The sequence below is a fragment of the Labeo rohita genome, chromosome 16, assembly GCF_022985175.1.
Source record: "Labeo rohita strain BAU-BD-2019 chromosome 16, IGBB_LRoh.1.0, whole genome shotgun sequence".
NCBI lineage: Eukaryota > Metazoa > Chordata > Actinopteri > Cypriniformes > Cyprinidae > Labeo > Labeo rohita.
Genome location: NC_066884.1, coordinates 17,258,455 through 17,278,627, shown reverse-complemented (window position 1 = coordinate 17,278,627; position 20,173 = coordinate 17,258,455).

Below are 20,173 nucleotides of genomic sequence, written 5' to 3'. Positions count from 1 at the left end.
CTCTTATAATGATGAAAACACTGTGCATGTGAGGAGAGCAAGTTTTAATAAGTTCATTGTTGCCTAAGGAAGCACAGTTCTATGAACACTATTATCCAACAGCTAGTTCTGGTCTGCAGATTTGATTGGATGAGAGTCGTTCCAAAATCTGATACAGTCCAACAGCACTGGGAAATTTTGTACCGCTCTGGGGTGCGTTTCCCAACAGCAACTATGGCCATCATTAACAAAAGAGTTCAGTGAGACCATAGTTAGCTAATCGTTAGTTAGTTCCACTTAAACTGTGAGATAAAAAGTCGCATTTATTATTATTATTATTATTTGACTTTTCTTATTAGAATTGTGTGTTTTAGACAAGAAAATAACCTTAGAATTGCAATTGAAAAAGTCAGAATTGTGAGATTTAAAGAGATGTCATTAATTCTGTCATTAAGTACTCACCCCCATGTCGTTCCAAACTCGTAAGACCTTTGTTCATCATCAGAACACAAATTAAGATATTTTTGATGAAATCTGAAATGATGGATTATTTTAACAATGTCCTTACTGCCTTTCTGTGCCTAAACGTGGTAGTTGTGTTGCTTGATTTGTGTCCTGATAATGAACGAAGGTCTTATCGGTTTGGAATGACATGAGGGTGAGTAATTAATGACACAATTTTCATTTTTAGGTGAACTATCCCTTTAAAGTTACATTTATTACATTTTTATTCCATGGCTGAAACGGACTGTGTCTGTGTAGTGGGCAATTTCATTGCAGGTTACAATATAACCCTAGTAGGTGGCAACAAGAGATTCCCTTCATGAATTAATCACTAACTCATTATTTAACCAATTCATTCAACACGCTGATTCAATCATGAACAAAACAATTGTCTTCTTCATTGAATCATCCACTCAACTGATTTGTTCAAACCACAGATTCTTTTATTGAACTTGTATAAAAGCAATATCACACGGTCTAAATATCTAAATATTAGTGCATTTGTGGTTTCCGGAAAAACAAGACCCTTGCTATGTGATATTAATTAGAATTTAGAGCATATTTAAAGGTAAAGTGTGTGATTATATTGACATTAAAATTACACTACCATAATATGTAAAAACAACTATAAAGCCCTATTTGGACAGGCTCAGTTTCACATGGAGAGGTGGGATAAAATAATTATCACCTGAGCTTCTCAGTGATTATAGTACTGTCTGAATGTGCCATCTCAGTAATCATTATGGACAATGTCAGTAAAAATTACGGTGAACTGTACCTTCTGTAAAAAGGGTACAGAAAAATTGCCTCAGGTAATGCTAATCCTGTGCAAATACACATAATTTTCCAAGTTTTTTCAAGTATGGAGGTACTCAACAAAGCATTTAATTACGTTCTAGGTGGTGGGACAAGTCTGTGGCAAACCTAAAGTGTTTCCACATACGACACATACCATTCAGATCAAAAAGAAGGTTGTAAGCACTTGTTAGAGGCACAAAACTCCTGTTAGCTTTAGGTAAGTCCCTATTCTTAACAGAATTTCTTCCACTTCTGGTAGTTTTACTGAGATTTCTTATCCCGTGCAAACTGGCCATTAATATTACAGACATCCTGTGATAAAATTACATTACCCCATCTACCCTTGTAAAACTAATCCTGTTCGCATAGGGCTTAAGTAAGCAATTGTAAACTGATTTCCCTGAGAACTGTGGGATTTCTTTAAACATCCTGATCAGCCTCAATTACCAATGTTGGGTGTTGTTTACAGACTCTAGAGTCTTTCAAAAATCACATACTTCAGTTTTATTTTATAAAAAAAAACAATGACTCATCCTGCAGGTCATCCAAGATATAAATATGTTTCTTCAGTCAAACAGAGTTAAAGAAATTTAGCATTACATCGGTTGCTCACTAATGGATTCTCTGCAGTGAACGGATGCTGTCAGAATGATGGTCCAATTTTTTTGTACCTTCTGGTGATGTTTTTTTTTTTTACTTTGTATCGAGAGCATTTCATCTTATGTGTGCACATACTCTGTATTATTTTGTGTCCTGCATTGTCCTTTCAGGTATGGTGACCAAACACACTCTCACACCCCCAGATTGCTTTTCTTGGGTAACGTGAAAGCAATGTATACATCTCCACTGAAGCGAATCAGACTCCATTCTTTTCATCTTCTTCTATCCCCTCTATCTTTTTCACTCACTCTCCCTGTTGTATTGTTGTATCACCACCTCTCTAACTGTAAGGTTGTTGTTCCTGTCTTTCTCTGCCTGGTGTTTGCAAGTTCCATTACGACATGATGATGGCTCTGAAAGCCCATCTGAAGTCTGTCTCGCCGTTGGCTCAAAAGTTTGTTGGTTTTGTTTATCTTTTATTTTTCTTTCATCACAGCCTTATTTTTCTGTTCTCCAACTGCCTTGCACTTTGTGACCTGTTTGGCAAAGATGCAGACAAGAAGATACCAGCTCTGAATTCCAAGCGCCGTGCTATGCCATGCTATAAAAATGTGTTAGAAACATGTTCACACTATGTATATGTGCACTATATTACTGCTGTTATTATCTGCTGTAGTCAAGCTGCTAATAACGGTATTTTTAAAACAGAGAGCCATGTGCATATTTTGCCCATGTCTGCTGCTTTTCTCACATTATTGAAAGTATTTATGGTGGTCTATTTGAGCGTGTTGCCAAAGAAATGATTCTTACCAAGACAGTGATTCTTTAAAGGTTTAGTTCTCTGAAAAATGAAGATTTCATCATCATTTACTCACCAGTTCAAACAGCTCTTTTTTGGGAAACACAAAAGGAGACGTTTTGAAGAATAGCACTGGTCGCTCTTTTCATTACGATGAATAGGGATTGAGGCGTTAAAGCTTCAAAAAGGACTCAATCACCATGAAAATATCATAAAAATAGCCCAAACGACTTTTGCATTTTATTCTAGCTTTGTGTTGGACTGTGGCTTTACAGTTGAGGTCAAACGTTTACCTCCCCCTTTCAGAATCATTAAAAATGTTATTTTGCCGAAATAAGAGGGATCATAAAAAATGCATGTTATTGTTTATTTAGTACTGACCTGAATAAGATTGTTCACATAAAAGACGTTCACATATAGTCTACAAGAGAAAATAATAGCTGAATTTATAAAAAATGACCCGGTTCAAAAGTTTACATACACTTGATTCTTAATACTGAGTTGTTAATGATCCACTACTGTTTTGTTGCTTAGTGATAGTTGTTCATGAGTCTTCAGAAAAATCCTTCAGGTCCCACAAATTCTCTGGTTTTCTATTATCTTTTTGTGTATTTGGACCCTTTCCAACAATGACTGTATGATTTTTGAGATCCATGTTTTCACACAGGACAACTGAGGGACTCATATGCAACTACTACAGAAGGTTCAAATACTCACTGATGCTCCAGAAGGAAACATGATGCATTAAGAGCCGGGGGGTGAAAACCTTTTGAAATTGAATTTGAATAGGGTAAATATAACTTATTTTGTTTTCTGGGAAACATGTAACTATCTTCTGTAGCCTCTGAAGGGCAGTACTAAATGAAAAAAATATGATATTTAGGCAAAAAAAAAGAAAAATGTACACATTTTCATTCTGTTCAAAAGTTTTCACCCCCCGGCTCTTAATGCATGGTTTTTCCGTCGGGAGCATCAGTGAGCGTTTGAACCTTCTGTAATAGTTGCATGTGAGTTCCTCAGGCTTCCTCACTGTGAAAACATGGATTTCAAATCATACAGTCATTGTTGGGAAGGGTTCAAATGCACAAAAATGCTGGAAAACCAAAGAATTTGTGGGATCTGAAGAATTTTTCTGAAGAACAGGACTAACAAGGGACTCATGAACAACTATTACTAAAAAAAAGAAAATTCAATTCAAGAACATAGTATTAAGAATTAAGGGTATGTAAACTTTTGAACCGGGTCATTTTTATAAATTCAACTATTATTTTCTCTTGTGGACTATATGTAAACATATTATATCTTATCTAGGTCAGTATTAAATAAACAATAACATGCATTTTGTATGATCCCTCTTATTTTGGTAAAATAGTTAACATTTTTAATGATTCTGAAAGGGGGATGTAAACTTTTGACCTCAACTGTATGTTGATGATTTCACACTGGATAAAGCAAATGAATTGCACTTACCAAAATACTGTGATCAATTAATTTTGTATCTAGTTCTGAAAATGATTCTTAATGAACATTGTTTTTATTTTCTATGCTTTTTTCTTTTTTTTAAAATAGCTTTCCAAGTTATTTAAATGAATGAAAGGAATGAAACAAACTCATAAATACAATCAATGCCACAGTCTGTTGTTTCATAAGCAAGCTTCAGCTGTATGAGTCATAATCATGTGTTTCTCGTGCAAATTAAGCTTTGGATGTCAAATCAAATGCTTTCAGAACAAACAAACGAAGCTTCAGTATGATGCATCAATCTTCAAGTCTCCTGAAATCACACAAAATGTTTGTGTGAGGTAAATTTAGGTTGTTACTCTGATAACATTCGTCTTCCATGAAATGCTAACCTCAGTGGTATGTACTGGATTTATTTTGGAGACAGCGCAGCTTCAGTTATGGGAAATCATGTGATTCATCTGCTTGTTTTGAATTAGTGAATTGTTCTGTTTACCATTGGTGTTAACCCTTTTAGCTTTCACCATGCCGATAATGGTTTTTTATTGAGGAAAATGGGTTCTAGATGAACATGCTGTGCACTATTGTGGAATTTCACATCGTCAGTTGGCCAGCATCAAAACACTTTAGAATTTTAAAAACAGAATCCACTTTGAGTGGAGTAGGAATCCATTTTGTGACCTTTGTGACCATAACCACATGGCAAGAAATGTCTAAAAATTCCTGCATGCCATAAAAATGAAACTGGATAAAAAATTTTAGTGGAGAATCAACAAACGTTTCGGTCACAAGTGACCTTGCTCAATGTCAGCTTTTGGACATAAAACAAAGAAGCGCATGACCTCTTTGTAACCTTTTCACTTGTACACACGAGGATGGTTGTATAAATCTGGTAAATCTGTTTTGTAGTGAGGCCTGAAGAACACGGATTACACCAGAGGTGTGATTACTGAGTGTGAGACCTCTTTCCCTCAGACACAGACGTCTGCGCACATACCTTCACCCACAAACGTCATGCACGTCCTCTTTCAAACGGGCTTAAGCCTTTAGAGACGTGACCTTCAACTCCGTTCCTTGAGAAAGTGAGGGAAATAACTGTTTGAAATAAAATAAGTCTGAGAGGAAGAGGGACCAGGGGGACATGGTGAGGAGCGTGACCTCTAAATGTGAGACTCCCTGTGTGTGTGGTTGTCATGCACATGATTTCACTCTCTTTTAACTTTTTTAGACGAGTTTTTCGCAGCCGTTAATAATTCCTGTGATCTTTTGGCTGTCGGCAGTCTTGCGTATGAGCGAAAGAAGTGACCTGTGATCAACAATGTCTAAACTGAAAGTAAAATGTTTCATGTGCTGCTTCCTCATGTCACTGGGAGGAAATGTGTAGTACAAAGCACTGAATATTGAGCATTGAAGAAGTGAATAATGTAAGGAGTAGTGTACAGTCATTGTTACTGTTACGTTGTTATCGTCTAGGGGTGGTGTTGTTGCAAAACAAGATGTAGGCCTACAGCTCAGCTCAAGCCTCTGTTACTAATTCGAAAACTTCACTCAGAACTAGTAACAAAGGAACTTTGAGTTGCTTCATTAAAAGCTTATTCATACAGTATTAAAAGCAGTGTATTATATGGAGTAGAGTATTATTAGGGATAGATGGGCTGAGTGAGCGTGATTACCTGCATCTGATACAGCATTCATTCTTCAGCGCCATTTCATGTACACAATAAAACATTAGTTTGAATGTCCGCTGAGGAAAGTGATATCTCCCTGTCATCAAGCAATATCAAAGTTGTACTATCATTACAACTATCCTTTCATCTTTTAAGGATGATTTTCAATGACAGCACTGCTCAGTGCATTTATTGGCTGCGTCTTACAAGCTGTTGCTGAAAAATAAACATAACTTCCTTGTTTACAACAGTGTTTCAGTCTCTTTCAGTATAAAAGTCTTTACTGCTGACTCTTGTCGCCATCTAATGGTGGAACAATGTATCTAAAATCACCATCACAAACATACTGTTTCTCAATATTAAAGACTATTATTAATTACTACTATTATTTTTTACATAAAATATTATTTATTGAATAATATTTAAACAACAACAGCCATCATAAAAGTTGCAATTCAGTCACTGAGGCGAAATACAGCACTGAAGTTACAAATGTAACTTTTTTATATTTTGCCCTCAGGCAAAACTATTTGCTCTGGAATAAATAACAGATTAATGAGATCAAACACTGCTAGCTAGATTTAGCCAAAATAAATTCTATCTCATGTTTAACCACTATAGAGACAATCAGAGCTAGCAGCGAATTCCAGATCTGGCCGAGGTAAAGCTGCTTTCGGCGGGATCATGAGCACTGACGACCACTGACGCCCTGGAGCTCACATTTTCGAAAACGTTGAAGCAACTTTTCAAATAGATTTTTATTAAAAAAATGCACGTTTAAAGTCTAAAAACTCTTAAAACTACATTCCGTGACACAAAAACAGTATTATTTTTAAAATTATACATAATATGCGCAACAGACTTCCGTATTCTGTTAAACAGGTCTTGTCGATTCCAGTGCAGGGGTGTCAATTAAACACACCTGATCCGACTAATCAAGTCCTTTAGGCTTAATTGAAAACTGCATAGTATGTGTGTTGGAGCAAGGTTGGAACAAAACTCTGCAGGGCTGCGGCCCTCCAGGAACTGAGTTTGACACCCCTGACTTAACAGCTTTGATATTGATTGTATTCAAATATTTAAGTAGATTAAGAGCAGAATAATGAGTAATGTACAAATGTATGAATTAATGTGGTAAACATTATTAAAAAAATAAGTTGAAATAATGCAGACTGATGGGTTTAACAAAAATGTATCCATCCAAAAATGTAACCATCGAATAAAAGCCTTTTAACTCACAGAAGGTATGTTCTGAAAGGTTTATAAGTTATTATTGAGAATAAGTTCCTCTATAGAGTAAATGAATGGGGTTTTTACTGTTCTGTTCCACACAGAAGGAAAACGCTATGATTAGTGAAAAACAAGTGTTATAAATGGAAGCAAAACAACTGATGACGTTGCAGAAAGTCGTGAGGTGGCTTTGAAGCTAAAAGGTACATTCAATGGCTCAACAGAGTGGTGTCATTAAGTAGAAACTTGCAGATGAGCATTTATAAAGGCAGTAAACAGTGTAAGATCACACAATGTCCCTTTACAGCAGTGAGAAGGCAGACATGATAAAAGCGACTGCAGAGAGATTGAGCTCTGCCCTGCACAGATGCATCTGAACAGCATGAAGACACAAATGACCCCGCATGCTCAACTGCTATCCAATCAGTGTCACTTTTAGTTTCTCATGCTCATGCAGACAGATGGGAAAAATTCTTTCAGATTTATAGAAAACGTCTCGCTGGGTGTTATCTGTTTTTTTCACACTGTGTTTTTTTTTTTTGGGGTGAAGGATAAAATGTTGCAATTTTGAGCAGCTGAAGATCCGTGAAAAATTTTATCTTTTTTTTGAAAAAGAATGAGAAAAGCAAACCTGGGGGTTTTGATGCATTGTGATAACCTTGGGTGAAAGAAAGGTAACTGATAAGAGACAGACATGAGTTTGGTTAGGTATGGGGCAGAGGACAATGTCTTTCCCTTGAGAAAATAAGATGTCTGAAATGGATAAGGTCTGCTCTTCAAATGAAAGAGAGAGACTGTGGGAGGGCGAGAGAGAGAGAGAGAGAGAGCGATAAGGCATGGAGAAAATGGTCCAAAAGCCTGAGCGACATCTGTAACCCTGAGCTGATGACAGCAGGGGGATAATCATAAAAAAAAAAGCACATGAAGGACAGCTAAGTTCCTCTCTACAAAAGATGGAATAAATACAAGCATGTTGCAAGAAAAAAAAAAAATTGAACACTGAACGAAATTGAAAAGAAGGCAGCGAGAACCTTTGGACAAGCTGCTAGGAACACACACTCACCCACACATGCAAAAACATCCATGCTGATTTTCATGAGAGAAAAGACAAACTGTCAAGGGAAAGGACAGTGCCAAGTTGATCCATGTTTCCTTTGCTCATTAAAAGATATCTGATACATGTCATTTCCCTTATTAAATTGCTTCACAAGCACAGGCTCGAGAGGCTGTTGACCATCTGGGCAATGTTCACTAGTACGACCCAGCTAAAATGCCTAATCAAGAAGCCTATATCCTTTGAGTCATTCTGAAAATATGGCAACAAACACATCCCTTGATCTTTCAGTCATAAAAAATGTTTACATTTTAGAGAAATTAAATTATATAACCTAGTATTTCAATAAGTTCTATTATACAACAGTTCTTTGTGGTCCTCAAATCTGATTGGCTGAGAGGAGTGTGATATTCTAGTGATATTCTAGTGTTTGTATTACTCTGCTTGTGGTATTTCTCATAGCGAGCCATGGCGGATGCCCAAATCTACTATAATTTTATAAATAATACTGTTTCTGTGTCACGGAATGTAGTTTTTAGGCAAAAATGTACTAGTTTAGACTTCAAATATGTTGAATGTGACGAAGACAGCAGGGTCATTCATAATAAAACAAAGAAAAACGTTCAAAACAAAAAACAAACATGGGGGTAAGATGTCGCTAAACTGTTTGCCAGTCCGGTATTCTGTCACAATACGTGGTCCAAAACAACATGAAGACGAAGGAGATAAGTTCAATAATCTTTAATAATTCCACAAGAGAAAGGGTAATTCCACGAACAGGCAGAAGACACACGTACGGATGTACAATCAATACTGGACAAAGGCAAACTAAACAGGCTCCAACTAAAGTAGGGTTGCTGACGAGGAGCAGACATGTGAGGATGCTTAATAAGACAAAGGTGAACTAACTAATCAGAAAAAAGAAAAAAAGAAGCTAGGTCACAGAACACATGGGGAATGAAAACACAACAAACAGTCATGTGGTGTGACACTTTGGTCTCATTAATCTATTATTTGTTTCAGAGCAAATAATTTTGGCTGAGGGCAAAATCTCATTCTCATCTCACATTATATTTTATGTAATTTAATGCTGTATATCAGAGCACTGCCTTTGTATTGCTGACTGAATCACCTAGCAACTTTTATGATGGCTGTTGTTTTTTATGAAATATTATTCAATAAATATTATTTTATAGTAGTAATAGTACTATTTAATAATGGTGTTTAGTATTGGGAAACAGTATGCATGTTTGTGATGGTGATTTTAGTTACTTTATTCCACCATTAGATAGTGACAAGAGACTTTTTGCTGAGTGACTCAGCTGTAAAAACTTTATATTGAAAGAGACTGAAACAAAGTTGTAAACAAGGTAGTTATTTTTACTTTCAGCAACACCTTGTAAGTTGCAGCCAACAAATGCACACTCTTTAACAGATGAAAGGATAGTACGACAAAGCTATTTCCTCAGCGAACATTCAAATTAATGTTTTTATGCAGAATATGAGATTGAGCAGAAGAATGAATGCTGTATTAGAAGCAGGTAATCACATTCGCTCCAGTCATAATACTCTACATAATACAGTGAACTTTTAAAATAGTAATACAATAAGTTTCAATGAAGCAACTCAACACACTTTCGTCAATAGTTCTAAAGTGACATTTTTGAGTAAGTATTGGAGGCTTGGGCTCAGCTGTTAAACTGTCAACTTGAGATTTGAAAGGAAGGAAGTAGTTCACACAACAGAGGGTTTTTAAAGACACTCCGTGGTTGTTTCTTATTTATTTAGACATTTGCACAGTCGAACTGTTGTATAAACACAATATCACACTTGTAGCTGTGATTTGCATGGCTATAAGGCACATTTAAATACCTGACCATGAAATATGAAATATTTTTTGCATCTTTTTGAATTATTTAAATGTATTTGTTATTTAGTGTATTCTAATACGTAATTAACAATATAAGTAATTTGCCCCTTAATTTCATGCCATTGGTGTGTTGTCTATTTTAATGCTTATTTTGAAAATAATGTATTACTTTCAAAGGTCAGAAGATGCTGTTTAAATGTGAACATGAGTTTTCCCACTATATTTAAATGATTAATTGAATTTTCAATAAATGTTTTACTCAGCTAACAGATTAGTGCCGGCAGTGCAAATTCAAAGCTTAAAAGTTAATTTTCGGACTTGCACCTTTGTTTTTTTTTTGACCCCTTTGTGTAATGCTTCAGTCTTTCAGATCACGCTCCCATGTTACATAAGCAAACATTCTGTCAGTGATGCAAAGCAGGATCCTATTATTGCCGGATGTGAGAGTCCATGCTGCTGGGGTTTGACTTTCACCTCTAATAACCGACGGTCGGTTAACCGACACGTACTGTGTGCTGTGTGCATGAGGGAGAGTGAGGGAAAAGCTTTTGCCTTCTAACTCACAGGTCAGTGTGTGATCATAGGGCTCTTTATCTAGACCCCCGGGTTGTTATGGATGAAATGGCTCACAGAAGCTGGGGGTCGACACTTAAAAAAAGCAACAGACATAGTAGTTTGTTGGTGTGTGTGTGTGAGAAGAATATATTTTTTTGACCTCCTGAGGCTTGTACTCCATACAAGTTAGCCATGCCATTTTATTTCATTGAGTAGTGAAAAGTTCAAATAATTACATGTAAAAAATGTATGCAATAAATCTAACTGAACTGATTTAAAGGGATAATTCACCCAATAATGAAAATTACCCCATGATTTACTCACCTTGAAGCCATTCCAGGTGTATATGACTTTCTTCTTTCATATGAATACGAAATCAGAGTTATATTAAAAAATGTCCTGGCTTTTCCAAGCTTTATAATGGCAGTGAATGGCTGTTGAGATTTTGAAGTCCAATAAAGTGCATCCATCCATCATAAAAAGTGCTCCACATGGCTCCAGGTGGTTAATAAACCTTGAAGAGGTTTATAGCTAGGGGTTGGGTTCTTGTTCAGTGTAGATTAACTACCAGTTGGACATAAATTTGATAGTCAAAAATTATAAACTTAGTAATAATTTTCAACCTGCACATCTAAATAATTTAATATAGTATCAAATAATTTTACTAACAGTATTAAATAAATGATTAAATATATAATATTGAAACTTAAGAACTTTATTTTCTATATAGAGCTCTGTACATCACAGAAACATGAAAACACAATGAAAACGATGAGTTATGCTGCAGTGTTGCTTATGTGTGCAGTGTAAAACAGGTCTAATATAGCAATTAGAAACTGAAAATACATAATTTTACAGACAGGAGTTTGCAATCACATTCTATCACACATTACTCAATTGTTTGCATCAAAATTCACAATTTACTTCAAAGTAACACAGCAATACAGGCATGTTTGACCAGACTATGACTGTCTCGGATAGAGCTTTTTTTCCCCCTGAGAGTGCATTTAATAATGTCTCTGTGCTTTTATAGCAAAACCCATCTGACCTTACACTGGCCTATTTATTGAATAGCAGGGACACAGATGCAAACACAGTGCTTTTTTTTCAAACTGTTTATTGAGTTCATTAAAACTAATAGTACAAATTAAAACTAAGTAAATACAAATAAAAATTATCAAAATAAAGCAACTGCTAAAAAGATAAAATATTGTTTACCTGTGATCATTAACCAATACCAGAGAACCTTGAACATTAAAACTTGTTGTTAAATTATCCAAATATTAATTTAAAATTCTTACTTAAAAGTTTCCCTCAGTAAATGTCGCAAATAAATTCAAAGAAACAGCAAGTCACATTAGAATATAACATTACATTAAACATAATATTTCGCTGTAGAAAGAGTGTTGTAAAACATATTTTATTAATCCTTGTTTTATTTAGAAGCTCACTTTATTACAGTGTACTTCAAGAAAATACTTGAGGGATATTTGAGGTCAAATGGGTTTGGCTGAGAATAAATCTAGGAATCTCTGCTCTGCAGGGAAACCAGCATGGAACCTTTATCCATTTTTGCATTTCTCAAGTGCACATGCTTATGTTATTGTGCTCTGGCAGCTTTTCATTCCCTACATATAGATATACATAGTATGACACATGTATAGCCTGAACAATCTCATCAGTATGTTCTAATGTAACAGTGGTATCAAACTAAAGGGTTAAAAGTAGTACATCCAAAATGAGAGAACCTGAGGTGAATATCACCTCTAAGGACTGCATGTTAAATGGGGGAGAAAAAAATAGATTTACATGATGGTGTGTAGCTGTGCGGCCACATCACAGCTGGTAAATGCTTTGATACCAGCTCCTGCTCTTTTTGGGGAGGCTGTAAACAGTGCATGCGAGGCGCTTTGATACACAGATAATGTGAATGTGAAAGAAAGTTATGAGTTTAACTAATATGTGCATGGGCCCCTTTAAAGAGTACATCTCTGATCACAGTGGAACATTAAGTTCCTGTTGTGCAAAACTGGAGAATATCATCTCTTATGTCTCTTGCTGTCTGTAAGAAGGTGTGTCTGTATAAGATTTCATATGAGATTTGTTTGCTCTTGTCAGCCAGTCTCTGTATGTAGTAGGCTGTGTTGTTTTCTTGAGGATAATTGGATGGACAAGTTTGCATAGCAACCGGTTCTCTCCAGCTTGTTTCAGAAGAAATGAGTGGCCTGTTAAAATGCACATTGTAATAAAAAACAAAAACATCTATTTATATGTCCGTAATCCATCTATCTATCTATCTATCTATCTATCTATCTGTCTATCTGTCTGTCTATCTATCTATCTGTCTATGACTAAACAAGGCTGATTATTAACTGCTAACAAGCACTTTTGAAAGAACAGAACGTACAAAAAAAACATGATTACAGAAAGCACATGTAATCGACTTAATGGGATAAACACTGTAACTGGTGGCCAAAACGCAGTTTCTTTATTCTTAACAAAATGTTTCATGGTGCTAAAAACAGTAGCAAAAGGGAAATATCTGTAGCACTTGATTACTTAAAACCTTTAAAAATAAAACTTACCATGTTTCATCTATCACAAATCTTACCACGAAGTTATCATCATTATATAATGTATTAGGATGTTTGATGCTGCTTTGAAGAAAAAAATTGGATAAGCCTTATAGAAGTAAGACAGCAGTCAATTTTGAACAAATGAAATTAAATAGACTGTTTCTAAAGAAAACAAGCTTTCATACCTTGGCACAGAGTTAATTACATGTGGTATTTCATTTATTTGCAAAGTAACACTTTGTACATTTATTTTGGAGGGAAAGTTAAAAAGTCACTATCTGGGTCATTTTTAGTCTTTTGGGCCTATACTCAACATGGAAGCCTAGAACTATTGAGCATATGGTATGTTTAGAAATTATTTTGATAAACAAAACATAAGTTTTAGTTAAATTGTCTTGTTAAAATTTGCAGCAATAATACTTGTGTAACACTGTTGACAGTCAATTAATCCACTCTTGACACAGGTTTGCAAGTTTAACCAATATTAGGGGAAAGAGAGAGAATGTAACTTCTAGTGTTTCATCCATGTGCTTGTAGAGGAAATGTCATCATACTTGGGGGGTGGGGGATGGGTTATATCACAATAAAGACTTATTATTTTTGAAGTGCACACCCAAATGTCTTAATAACCTAATCTAACTGAAGGCAAAACTATGAAATACATTTATATCTGAGGTAAGTTTAATGTTTAAATGCAGAGAATGAGCAATTTTATAGAGCAATCTGAATAACAGGGTTGTATGTGATATGAGCATCATTTTTGAACAAAAGACAAAAAGGCTTTTTCAGCAAAGTGTGACTGGGAAAAATATAATTGTGTACTAGAAAATTAAGCATCGGGGCTTTATATTGATGAAAATATATTCAAAAATATACTTCACGGACATGAGATGTACCCACAATTATAGAATGACCTATCTATCTACACTGTAAAACCCAATAGTTTACCTTACTTAGATATAATTAGTTATCTTTACTTAATTACTATACTTACTAGTTTTTATCAAGTTACAGCTACTTTCAAGGCAAATACAACAATTTACTTACTGCTCTGAGTGATGTTTACTTAAAATATTCAAGTAACCACAAAGAAATGAATGACATTATCTATCTGTCTATCTGTAGATAGATAGATAGATAGATAGAGCAGACACACTTGTCTTTTTGTAACTTCTCTTTAATATTGTTTAACACACTCGTCTTGGCACAAGCCTGATACTATAAAAACTTCACATCCAAGTAGATTTTGTAAAGGGCCACTCCAGTAACGGCGAAGGGTTTTGGCCCATTACAGAAGTCCGATCAGAGCGATGATAGGGTGAAGCCGCTGGATGTCTCCTATGAAAAACTCTCTTATAGCGACTTGCGCGCTTGCCCGTAGCCTATATATTATAGATGAGTGCTTAATAATTCATCGGGAGTTTTGTTTCCGAGCGAAAAGGCGGAAAAGAGGCTCTATTAAATATGAAGATACGGTAATGAGGGTTAGGTGTCGTGTTGCCGTGGTAACACGGAATCGCTGGGGAAAAGATCTCTTTGATGTTGTCTGGCGCGCGCTCTCGCAGGACAGGCTGTTTGACTGGTGACTGCGCGAAGGCGCACAGCACTTGACCCCGGCCGCAGCGCTCTCTAACCGAGGAACATGATGAAGGAAATACTCCTGTCTTAAGTCTGACTGCGATTAAATCAGCTAGACCAGGACAAAGAAATGAAGGTCTCTTTTTTTTCTTTGGAATAGCCCAACTCTGTGACAATAGTGTTGAATTCAGTTAAGTCCTTTCTTATGTCAGTCAAATAAAGGAAATAAGCTGTCCAACGCGGAAGTAAGCCTATGGGTGAGACTTGTGGTATATTAGCCGCTCTAGGGGAAATAACAAGAAGAATAACAACATGCAGTTAACGGTAAAACTGTTGCACTACAAACCAGTGTGCTCATAATGAAAATAATACATTGAAATAATATGGTAAGACACCAATTTGTAATATCAACAGGGTTGCCAGGTTTTCGCAACAAAACCCGTTCAGTTGCTACTCAAAAATAGCCCAATCACATTTCAAGGGGGGTCCCCGTTCCAGGTATACAATACACATTTTTTGGCGGGATACCCCTGGTAAAATTAGCATTCCAGGGGCTAAATATTACGTTACTGGGGTCCTGTTTTAGGCAGTGTTGGGGAGTAACTAGTTACATGTAACGGAATTACGTAATTTAATTACAAAATAAATGTAATTGTAATTAGTTACAGTTACTGAGAAAAAATATGTAATTAAATTACAGTTACTTTTGAAAAATGCCAGTGATTACAAAGGGGATTACATCTGAATTTTTCCACACACCCACCCCCACTTACAGATTTAATTGACTTCTTTTAAATTGCATTGACTGCTCTAAAATGAGTCACCAATGTTTCAGAAGTTTAGGACACAGAATAGGACACATGCTTATTCGATTACTGTTTTATTTCCTATTTGGGTTTATGCATAAACTTTATTTTTTAAGATTGTTTTTCCAATGCATTGTTAGATGCTAGTGTTTTCTGTCATAACTATGCAAACATTTGATTTCAAGCCCAGTATCATAGCTATTAAACTATTTCTTGTTATGATGTAATGTATGTTATGATCTTGTTATGACATATAGCGCAACTGCGCTCACGGTGACGCGAGTTCGATTCCTGTCTCGAGGTCCTTTGCCGATCCCGCTCCCCTCTCTCCTCCCAGCTCTTTTCTGTCATCTCTCTACTGTCTTATCACAGTAAAAGGCATAAAAAGCCCAAAAATATAAGTAAAAAGAAAAAAAAAAAAGTCTTTTTAAGAATTTGTGGTAGCTGTGCTTTAAATGAAATTATTACACAGCTCAGACTATTTTGGGGCAACTTAAGTCAGTGCTATATGCTTGATAATTTTTCTTGGCGGAAGCTTTGCGTTTGGTTAGCTAATAAAATATTAAAGCTTAATTCAATATTATGTGGACAATTTCTTAATTCTGCCATCCTGGTATCGTGGACTTGCTCTATTGTGTCATACAACGCAGCTGCTGCCTTTTTTTTTTTTTTTTTTTTTTTTTTTGTACATAGTAATGGATTATAAGATAACTAACAAACTGGTACTACTACTTAATTATTTATGTGGTGAAATGTTGTGTAAGAAAACTGGTATGACTGCACTGTATCCATAAAATGTCTAGTTTGAACTTGCCATTTTCTAGCAACTGGTTTATTCATGGAAGCTTTGTGTTCAAATATTTCAACTCAGATCAGTGTTTTGTGTCTAATAATTTTAACACGAAACATCTAAATAATCTATCAAGCAGCTGTGTAATAAGTGAGATAAATGTACATTCAGCCAGTTGTTATCGCAAAATAAAGATATATATTATCGCTTACTTATAATTTTAATTTAAGTGATAAAGGATTTTGAAAGTCTGACAGTAATCAGTGTTGAGTGCTACTATAGGGTTAACTTTGCCTGGTTTAAATGTTTCAAAATGATTAGCAGTTGAAAATATTAGAAATTTAGAAGAGTAATCAAAAAGTAATTAAAAGTAATAAGTTACATTACTTTAACAAAGTAATTGAAAAGTTACACTACTTATTACATTTTAAATCAAGTAACTTGTAATCTGTAACCTATTACATTTCCAAAGTAACCTTCCCAACACTGGTTTTAGGATATGTGATAGATGAAACATTAAGATTTATTTTTAAAAGTTTCAAGTAATCAAGAATTGAAGAAGTGCTATAGATATTTCCCCTTTGCCACTGTTTTTAGCACCATGTGTTGTTATGAAGAAAAAAAAAAAACAGTATTTTGGCCACTAGTTCCAGTGTTTAGATTATGTTATCTGTATCTATGTTATTCCCATGTGCTTTCTGTCAAGAAAATATAATCATGTATTCTTTGCACTTCCTGTTCCTTCAGAAGTGCCTGTTTGGGGTTAACTGGTTTTCTGAAATAATCAGCCTTGTTTTAGTCGTTAACCTCTGAAGATTTTTAATAATGCAAAGGGCAGGTTTGTATAATCAGTCTGATCTGAATATTATTTGTCTTTTTTGTATTTTTATGACATTCAGAATCCAGCTTATTCCTCAAAGGATAAAGGATGTCTGACATAGAAAACGATGGTTAAAAATATAGGCAGTCATGGATTGTGTTTTTGGGCTAATTTCCAAAATCCAGTCATGTATTTCAGTTTGCTTGGCCCTTGTACCACAATAAATTATGTCTGCTTTGCCATTAAGATGATGATCGCTTATTTTCTAGAGAGATCCGCCAAGACTGATTTGCAGTAGTATAGTAAGAGACAGTAAGAGGAAAAGTATAAAGCGACAGAGCAAGATATAAAATAAGTACAGTGACTGGCAGTAATTAAGTCCTCTTGCAGTGTGAAGATGTGATGGGTCCATAGTGTATGTGTCCAATGTAACAGCCTGCCGCTGCGATTGGGATGTAAGCTGTCCTTGTATTTTGATGTGCATCTGCTGATGGGCCTGACTCGCTTTCCAGAAGGCAGAAAGCAGAAAAGTGTTGGTGCTGGCTGACTGGAGTCCTTCTTAATGCTTTCAGCTTTCCTGAGACAGCGTTTAGAATAGATGTCCTGGATTGCTGAGAGCCGTGTGCCCGTGATCCTTTGAGCCGTTTTTCAACACCCTCTGCAAAGCAGCTGCTGTACCTGGATGTTATGCTCCTGTAGATGGAGTCTACAGTGCACATGTAAAAACTAGTCAGGACTGCAGTGGACACAAGTTTTTCTTAGATAGCTGAGGAAGTGACATCATTGGTGGGGATTATTAATAGCAGACTTTATGTACTCCGTTCATCTGAGAGTAGAAGTGAGAATGATCAATGCTAGTGGCTGCATAGATTTAGGTGTGTTTGATTATTAATCGATTGTTCATTGTATTATATTTATAGCACAGATTGTATATGTGTTATATTTATATGTGCATGTTGTCTATGCTTAGATAATTAGTGAATTCTAAGACTTATTTAGTGGGTTGATTCATTTCTGAGTGGGAGTGACTGCCCTGCAACTTGGCCCAGGCACTAAGGTGAAACGACATCATCATATATTAACACAATAACTAAGCACAAGTGTGGGCACATGCACGAACAGAAATACTGAATCATTTCATTTTCCAAGCATGTACTGTGATATTATAAGCCATAGTTAATAATAGGTGTAAAATCAGGCACCTCTTATCACTTCCAGACACATTTTTTGTATAAGGCTTCTGTAAACAACAGCATAGACAAGCTTAAGATTTGCTGTTGTTAACAAGTTTATGGTAATTTGAGATGGTCAAAATAGTTTATCTGGCTCTCAGCTTCACTATCTGAAAACAGCTTAGCTGACTAGTGAAAGGGATCCAAAAATTAAAATGCTGTCAAAAAATGTTTCACCCTCATGTCATGAGGGCCAGGCCAAACCTGTATGGCTTTCTTCTGTGGAACATAAAATAAGATATTTTGAATAACGTTGGTAACCAAACTGTTCTGGTGACTTGGACTTCTATTTTCTAAATGAAAAAAAACAATACTGAGGCATTGTTTAAACGCAAGTCCTCTGTCTATGATATTGCTTTCTCTAATGAACAAGACCTGAAATGGATGTGTCAGACAAAGGAAAGATGCAAAATGTGCAGTGTTGGGGGGCCTCCAGGAACGTGGTTGGGAACCACTGTGTAGGTATGTGTGTTGGAGCTAGTTGGGGCTAAATTGTGGATTGGACACTCTTGATCTAGTGGAAATGTTCTCATCTGAATCAGGAGAGAAATATGCACAGATTTCAAGATTAATATGGATTAATAAGCATTAATATGGATTACTGTATGTCCAGAAGCAATAATTAAAGGGTTTATGACATGGATTTTTAAAATTATTTTAATATGTTTCTTGAGGTTTTTTGCACAAAAAACATGAATATGTGGAAAAATGATTATTTTTAACCCTCATTCTGACCCTCTGTCTAAAACGACCTGTTTTAAGGCTTTGGATTTGACCACTGTTATGATTGGCTTACGTCAGCATGATAAAAAAAAAAAAAAAAAAAAAAAGGTAATTTCCAGACAAACATTATGAAATCAATTTTCTTACAGTTTGTGATGCAGCTGCAGTCAGATCTAGTACCACTTTATCTTTCAACAAATTTTTCTTTGTGAACAACACATTCTCACTCCCAACTCGTCATATATTGACACTTGGTCAGGACCCCTTTTTTTGCACAGGGCACCCTTTTAGCGTCATTTTTCGACATGCAGTGTCCTTCATTGCTTTAAATAAGAAACCCTTGCCATCATAATGCTAAAAGGCACTGGGAATTTTATTGTTATGATTTCATTATATATTAGGTAACAATATTGCCATTATTGCAGTGCATATGTTGAGGTGTGATTTTGTAATGTAAACAGTCACAATTTTTATTTACATTTCATTGTTTACACATTTATGAGCACATAACCCAACCCCTGCCCTATCTGTCAATAAAACACAAGATATAACAGGCAGATACAGCTACAGTCATAATTTATTCAAAAAGTATTCCAAGTCTTCCGAGGCCAAACGATTAATTTGTGAGAGGAATAGACATGATCCGTCTCTGTCCGCCGTAAAGCTCAGTCTGTTTATGCGTAAATACATTTAAAAAATGCCAACGCCAGAAGAAGAGTTACGTCAGCCTTGGTTGTGAAATGCCATTGGCTCTTGTGTGTCTCGTGACCGATTGCGTCATGCTAATGTTCGGGAGTATCTTTTTGAATGAGATGTGAGCGCGTTAACGGAGCGGGATCATTTTCAGCGATTAAAACCTTGTGTTTTACTCTATTTCTTTGCATAAAGATATTGTATGGCTTCAGAAGACTTGGAATGCAACACGACTTGTTTGTAATGCTTTTATACTGCTTGTTTATGCACAGTTTCTGCAACAAATACCTGTGACTGTACTTATATTTGCCTGTTACATGTTTTATATTGTTCAGAAGTGGGTGAGTTTAGGGTAAGGGTGGGTTTAGGTGCTCCAATGAAAGTATAAATTATACAAAATGATTTATGTTTTACAAATGCATGCAAACCATTAAATTA